Source organism: Cornus florida, unplaced genomic scaffold (genome assembly GCF_030987335.1).
Source record: "Cornus florida cultivar Cherokee Brave unplaced genomic scaffold, ASM3098733v1 CherokeeBrave_3.0.0_Hap2_Chr06, whole genome shotgun sequence".
NCBI classification, from domain to species: Eukaryota; Viridiplantae; Streptophyta; class Magnoliopsida; order Cornales; family Cornaceae; genus Cornus; species Cornus florida.
Window position 1 is genome coordinate 22,078,120 of NW_026775576.1, and position 8,106 is coordinate 22,086,225.

General features: G+C 37.7%; 1 pseudogene; it reads right to left on the bottom strand.

Annotated features, from left to right (window-relative positions):
* Positions 1–7,606: 7,606 nt before the first annotated feature.
* On the bottom strand, positions 7,607–7,705 carry LOC132315398 (small nucleolar RNA R71; annotated as a pseudogene).
* Positions 7,706–8,106: the final 401 nt, after the last annotated feature.

Below are 8,106 nucleotides of genomic sequence, written 5' to 3' on the forward strand. Positions count from 1 at the left end.
GATAGAAATGAGAGAGAAATAGGGTTTTGACACCCTACGAATGCTTTTGCTAGTCTTTAACGTCTCTAGCAAGACATTGGGCTCTTTTAGCCCAGATCAAAGATCTTATAATACATCCCCTCCTTGTTGGGGTGATGAATATCTTGAGCCCCACCCAACAAATTGTTCTTGGAAGAACTTGTTGGATCAAACTCAAAAGAAGTTTTTAATCCTTTATCTATGCAATTATAACCTTTGGGCTTCCACGCCCTTTCAAAACAAGAGTTTGAAACAAGACTTTTAGAATGCAAGGTTGAAGATGAAGCTTTAGAAATTCTTGACTCACATAAAAACTCATTTCCTTCACTATTGAATTCATGACATTTTTCCACAACATTGACCTTTCCTTCATACTTGTGAAATGAATTGGGTGTTGGATTAAATATGTTCAATTTCACCTTCATGTGGCCAAAAGAGATCTTCATTATCCCCGTCCTACAATTGATGTTGGCATTTGCGGTTGCCAATAAAGGACGGCCAAGGATAATAGGTATTTGGCTCTTGGGATTGGAAACCGGTTCCGTGTCTTTGACAACGAAATCAACAAGAAAGAAGAATTTATTAATCTTAATCAAAACATCTTCAATGACACCTCTAGGCTTTTTAATGGATCGGTCGGCAAGTTGCAAAACTACCGACGTCGGTTTCAATTCACCTAAGCCTAGTTTGACATAAACCGAGTAAGGAAGAAGGTTAACACTTGCTCCTAAGTCAAGAAGTGCCCGATTAATGATATGTTCACCAATGATGCATGATGTAGTGGGTGAACCGGGGTCCTTAAACTTTGGAAGAATGTTATGTTGCAAAATTGAGCTTACTTGCTCGGTCAAAACCACTTTTTTTGGTGCTTGGCTTTTGTTCTTTCGCTTTTGGGTTCAAAGATCTTTTAAAAACTTGGCATAAGTCGGTATTTGCTTGATTGCATCCAAAAGTGGGAGATTAACTTTTACTTGCCTAAACATTTCCAAAATCTCATTGGTCTTAACTTTTTGCTTTTCTTTCGAAATGGACCCTTTCAAGGCATTCGGAAATGGAGCTCTTCGCTTGAAAACATTTTGAGAATTTTCTTTTAAAGCCTCTTCAACACAAGAAGTTTTCAAATTAGGTTTCAATTCACTTTTCAACAAAATTTTCTCAACATCATTTTTCAAAACTTTCTTCAATGGATCATTTTCAAGATCGCTTTTCAAATCACATTTTTCAACTTTCTCATTTATAAGATCATGCACATGCAATGAAGGAGGAATAGAATGTGAAACAGGACGGGTGACAACTTGTGGTTGTACCGGTTCACTCTCTTCATTGGTCATTTCTACTTGATTGTCCACAACTCTACCATTCCGCAAGGTGGTCACCGCATTAACATGTTCTATGGTACACCCCTCCGATAAGGATTGGGTTTCCACAACACATTGTTGCTTAGGCGGGGCATTAATAGGCATCTTTCCCTTCTCTCTAGCATTAAGAGTGCTAGCTATTTGCCCTACTTGGGTTTCTAGCTTTGCAATAGATTGAGAGTGAGAATGAAGCAATTGTGTGTTAGCCTCTAAAGTGCCCAAAGCATTTAAAACTTTCTCCTCAAAAGTGGGACTTCGAGAATTACCTTGGGAATATGATTGGTTGGGAAAATGAGAATTAGAGAATTGATTCCCTTGTGATTGGTATGGCCTATAACCTTGGGATACTTGGTTTTGAATTGGAGGTGGAATATACTTCCCTTGAAAACCGCCTTGGGGAGGGTTTGAGCCTCCCCCTTGGTTTTTCCATGAGGAGTTGGATGATTTCTCCAACTTGGATTGTAATGAGTACCATAAGGATTGTTCCCTTGGTTCACAAAAGCCGCATTGACTTGTTCATTAGGTTCACTTTGCACTTGTCCATGAGGACAATGAGAAGTAGAATGAAGAACACTAGAACAAGTCATACATGTTTCATTTGATGCACGATGAGAATGGTTAGGAAAGGAAGTTACTTGGTTCGCCGAGTTTTGGTTAATCAAAAATTAATCAAACCTTTGAGACAAAGACTTCATTTCGGCGGCTATTTCATTTGAATGTTTCACTTGATGTAAGCCAACACTTTTCCTACCTTGTGTATTTCTACCATTCTTTGATGACAATGTTCTATGCAAAGAATTTTCACTCATGCTTTCATAAAGACGCCATATGTCATCCTCATGCCTATCAATGTAAAGGCCACCCATAGAAGCATCAACCATGCCCTTATAATTATTTGATAAGCTCTCAAAAAAATATTGAACTAATTGCCATTTGGGCATGTCATGGTGTGGACACTTCCTTAGCAATTCATTGAAGCGTTACCATGCCTCATGGAATGTCTCCCCATCCCCATGTGTAAATTCTTGAATTGAGGTCCTCATGGCATTGGTCTTAGAAACCAGATAGTACTTCTTAAAAAACTCTTGCTGTATTTCTGACCAAGAAGTGATTGAAAAAGGCCTAAGATTCTTAAACCAATACTTTGTTTTGTCCTTAAGGGTGAATGGAAAAAGTTTAACCCTTAAGACTTCTTCCGGTATGTCCGTGTATTTCACGGTAGAACAAACTTGAAAAAACTCATCCAAATGTTTATAGGGTTCTTCACTTGGAAGTCCATGAAAGTTAGGAAGCATTTGAATGGTTTGTGCTTTAATTTCTTAATGGTGTGCTCGAAATGGTGGCAATTGAATGCATGTGGGTGCATTATATTCATTTGGCACATAATGGTCTCTCAAAGCAAGTGGTGGGTTAGCAACTTGAGGTGCAACATGAACACCTTACTTTTGAATTCCTCGATTGACAATGGGAGGTTGTGGAGCACACATTGGCCTTGGCATTCCGAATGGAACTTAGCCTTGTTGTTGTGGTGGTGGGTGAATGTATAGCCTAGGCATGCCTAATAGTACTTGAATGTTCTCATTGTGCACATCTGGATGAAGGATGCCTTGTTGGTCTATGTGACCAAGGTCCTCAACATGATTATCATTATGGTCATCCATTGATAGGTGGGTTCTATTTGAACTTCCCCTTCCCCTAGGATTTCTAACGATGGATTTGAGATGCAAATCAAAAGGGACAAGAGTTGGTCTCAATGAACGACGACCATGTATGCACAATAACAAATAAGCAAGCACAATAAATGAACAAATACTTTGCCTTCACAACAATACAATTAAACTTCCTACACAAACACAATTCCCATGTTTGAAACAATAATAATGCAATGACAAGAAAAATGCCTCCACGCGGGCTCACGATTTAACTAAGGAGATTGAGTCAAGAAAGTCTCACAAAGGTCCTATAGCACTTCAACTCCAAACTTAGCTTAGCTTAGCAATTTTTTAGAATTTTTAGCTTTTTCCCTTATTTTGCTTTGCTTTGCTCCTTAGCTTGGATGCTCCTTTGCTTGGCTTCTTTCCAACAATACACCTAGTCAAGTGAAAACAAACATAATAAGTAACCAAAAAGAAAAGTGAAATCAAAGTAAAGAAAAGACACGATCAAAAAAGTACTAATTCCTAATGAATTCCACAAATACGACGTTGCCTAATCCCCGGCAACCGCGCCAAAAACTGATGGGTTGTGTCGCCGCACCATACGTTTGAGAATGTGTATTAAGGCGAGGGCCAAGAGTTTTACATTTGTAAAAGCCACTACTACCTTTCACTATAAATATAGTTAGGGCGAGTAGGGATCGTCCCAAGGGATTGGAGTCAGAGTTGATTGTGGAATTGCTATTAGGGTTAGTAAGTCGAATGATCAAACAAGTGATTGGTTGGTTGTTTAAACTAGAGAGCAACCAAATTAAATTAAGTAAGAATGTAATGTTAAAGAGAGTAAGTAAGGGAGAGAGAGATCTTGAGGTTTAGAGATCACCACCAAGCAATGCATTTCTATATCATTGACAAGTGATTAATGAGGGCAAATAGTGAGTTGCAATATTGGTGTGTGTGTATTTGGTTGATTCAATAAGCAAGGATGACTAGTTAAGCATGTATTGTCTAAACATCATGTGAAAGGCACAATATATCCAAGCTATGAAGCATATATTGTCTAAAGAACATGTGAAAGGCACAATAAATCAAAAAAAGTTATTAATCCTTTCATTAAGCTCACAATCCAAATACAACACAAGGATAGAGACATATGCTAATTGCATTCACAAGCTTGGATCATCAAACAACAAGCATAGATTGTCCTCCCATTTAACACTACACTACAGCTACACTACATCTACACTACTAGCATGAAAATAAACTAGGGGAGAGGCACAATCCATCAAGAGGTAAGCATGAACCATCAAGAGAATCACAAAAGCATTCTTTTAAGCACAATGTTTTGACAATCTCTAAATCTATAGCATCAATACACATAGACATGCATTAATAACACAAAATCTAGAGATAAACACATGAACATCTATTCTAGCATACATAGACATATGGATAGAATGAAATGACCAATTGGAAGCATTAAACCACATAAATCATTGAATAAACAAGATCTATATATATCAAAGTGTCAAAACATCAATTACAACACTAATCCCTCAATAATACACAAGATTAAGATATAGAAAGCATGTTTGGGGCTAACTCTAGCCCCAAGAGGATGTCTAGCCACTCATGGTGATGATGCTCCAACCCTCAAGGGTTAACTCCATGGAAGAGGTTTGCTCCTTGTTGATGAAGATCTCCAATGGTGTCTCTAGCCTTCTCCTCCTCTAAACTTCTTTTCCAAGAGATGATATCAAAGTAATGTTCCCTTTTTTTTCTTTATTTTGAAAAAGCAATCCTTATCCTTATATAGGTAGGTCAAAATGACACCCAAAATGAGCTGGGGTCGTGCACACATTATTCCCTAATGATTGGATAAAGGACAACTTTCAATGAGATGGAATTTTAACTTTTTCGCACTAGAGGAAGTTCGATCGATCGAAAGTAAGTGAGATCGATCGAACTTAGGCTGGATCGATCCATCTGGCTGAGCTTTTTGGAAAAAGACAAATCCGAGATATTTGTGGGAGATATTTATGGGAAAAGGACAAAAGTGGTTGATGGGTGGTACAGCTGTGGATAGGATCAATCATTTGGATAAGGACAAAGGTGTTCGATCGATTGAAGAATGATGTTGGATCGATCGAACTTTTGGACTTAAGTGCTTTAGGTCAAGGCTTGAATCTATCTTGAAGTGCTGAGATTCGATCAATGTTCGATCGATCGAACCTTGGACTTGGATCGATCGAACTTGCTGTTTTGCTTCATTTTGCTTCTTTCTTCCTCCACTTTGCTCCTTTCTTTGTTTAATCTCAGAATTGCTTCAATTAAGCTCTTATTTGGCTGAGTTAGCTTATTTTCGGGATAAGCGCCTGAAAATAGAAATAATACGAAATCAATGTATTATTGAGGGATTAGTATTGTAATTAATGTTTTGACACTTGGATATATATAGATCTTGCTTATTCAATGATTTATGTGGTTTAATGCTTCCAATTGATCATTTCATTTTATCCATATGTCTATGTATGCTAGAATAGATGTTCATGTGTTTGTCTCTAAATTTTGTGTTATTGATGCATGTCTATGTGTATTGATGCTATAGATTTAGAGATTGTCAAAACATAGTGCTTAAAAGAATGCTCTTATGATTTTCTTGGTGGTTCATACTTATTCCTTGATGAATTGTGACTCTCCCCTAGTTTATTTTCATGCTAGTAGTGTAGATGTAGTGTAGTTGTAGCGTAGTGTTAAATGGGAGGACAATCCATGCTTATTGTTTGATGATCCAAGCTTTTGAATGCAAGTAGCATATGTCTCTAACCTTGTGTTGTATTTGGATTGTGACCTTAATAAAAGGATTAATGACTTGTTTTGATCTATTATGCCTTTCACATGTTGTTTAGACAATATATGCTTCATTACTTAGATATATTGTGCCTTTCACTTGATATTTAGACAATACATGCTTAACTAGTCATCCTTACTTGTTGAATCAACCAAACACACATACACCAATATTGCAACACACCATTTGCTCTCATTAGTCACTTGTCAACGGTATAGAAATGCATTGCTTGGTGGTAATCTCTAAACCCCAAGACTCTTCTCTCTCTTACTTACTCTTAGTTGCATTCTTTTGTTATTACTTAATTCAATTTAGTTGCTCTCTAATCAACCAACCAACCAACCAATTGTTTGATCACTCGACCTACTAGCCCTAATAGCGATTCCACAACCTTGTCCGACCCTCACAATCCCTTGGGACGATTCCTACTCGCCCTAGCTATATTTATAGTGAAAGGTAGTAGTGGCTTTTATAAATGTAAAACTCTTGGCCCTCGCCTTAAATTTCACACTCTCAAACTTGGTGGTAGTGCGACCTTCATCCACATCAGTTTTTGGCGCCGTTAGCAAAGTCGGATTTGTGGAATCAATTAGGATTAGTACTCTTTTGATCGTGTCTTTACTTTATTTTTATTTTTCTTTTTGGTTACTTATTGTGATGTTCTTACTTGACTAGGTGCATTGTTAGAGAAGAAGCAAGCAAAAGAGCATTCAAGCAAGTAAAGAAAGTAAAAAGCCAAAAATTTAAAAAATTTGCTAAGCTCAGCTTTAAATTTGGAGTTGGAGTGCTAAAGGACCTTTATGAGACTTTCTTTACTCAATCCTTAGTTAAATCGTCGGCCCATGTGGAGGCTTATTTTTATTTATTCTTTGCATCATTGTTGTTAAAGCATAGGAGTATGGGTTAAGTGTTTGTGGAGGAAGTTTCATTGAAATTGTTGTGAAGGCATAGTGTTTGTCATTCTTTGTGCTTGTTGTGTTTTGCATTATGCATGCATGGACGTCATTCATTGAGACCAACTCTTGTCCCTCTTGATTTGCATCTTGAATCCGTAATTAGAAATCCTAGGGGAAGAGGAAGTTCAAATAGAACCAATCTATCAATGGATGACCAAATGATGATCATGTTGAGGACCTTGGTCACATAGACCAACGAGGTATTCTTCATCCTAATGTGCACAATGAGAACATACAAGTACCATTAGGCATGCCTAGGCCATTCATTCACCAACCACCACAACAACAAGGCCAAGTTCCAGATGGAATGCCAAGGCCAATGTATGCACCACAACCTCCCATCATCAATCAAGGAATTCAAAATCAAGGTGTTCATGTTGCACCTTAAGTAGCTAATCCACCTCTTGATTTAAGAGACCATTATGTGCCTAATGAGTATAATGCACCTACATGCATCCAATTGCCTCCATTTAGAGCATATCATTATGAAATTAAGCCACAAACCATTCAAATGCTTCCTAACTATCATGGACTTCCAAGTGAAGAACCTTACAAGCATTTGGATGAGTTTCTTGAAGTATGTTCCACTGTAAAATATACGGATATACCGAAAGAGGTTTTAAGACTCAAACTTTTTCCATTCACCTTAAAAGACAAGGCAAAGTATTGGTTTAACAAGCTTGAACCTTTTTCAATCACTTCTTGGGCAGAAATGCAACAAGAGTTCTTGAAGAAGTACTATCCGGTTTCTAAAACCAATGCTATGAGAACCTCAATTCGAGAATTTTCACATGGGGATGGAAAAACGTTTCATGAGGCATGGGAACGCTTCAATGAATTGCTTAGGAAGTGTCCACATCATGACATGCCCAAATGGCAATTAGTTCAATATTTCTTTGAGAGCTTATCGGACAACTATAAGGGTATGGTTGATGCTTCCATGGGTGGCTCATACATTGATAGGCATGAGGATGACGTGTGGCGTCTTTACGAGAGCATGGGTGAAAATTCTTTGCATAGAACATTGTCATCCAAGAATCGTAGAAATTCACAAGGTAGGAAGAGTGTTGGCTTACATCAAGTCGACCATTCAAATTAAATAACCGCCGAAATGAAGTCTTTATCTCAAAGGTTTGATCAATTTTTGATTAACCAAAACTCGGCGAACCAAGTATCTTCCTTCCCTAACCATTCTCATCATGCATCAAATGAAACATGTATGACTTTTTCTAGTGTTCTTCATTCTACTTTTCATTGTCCTCACAGAC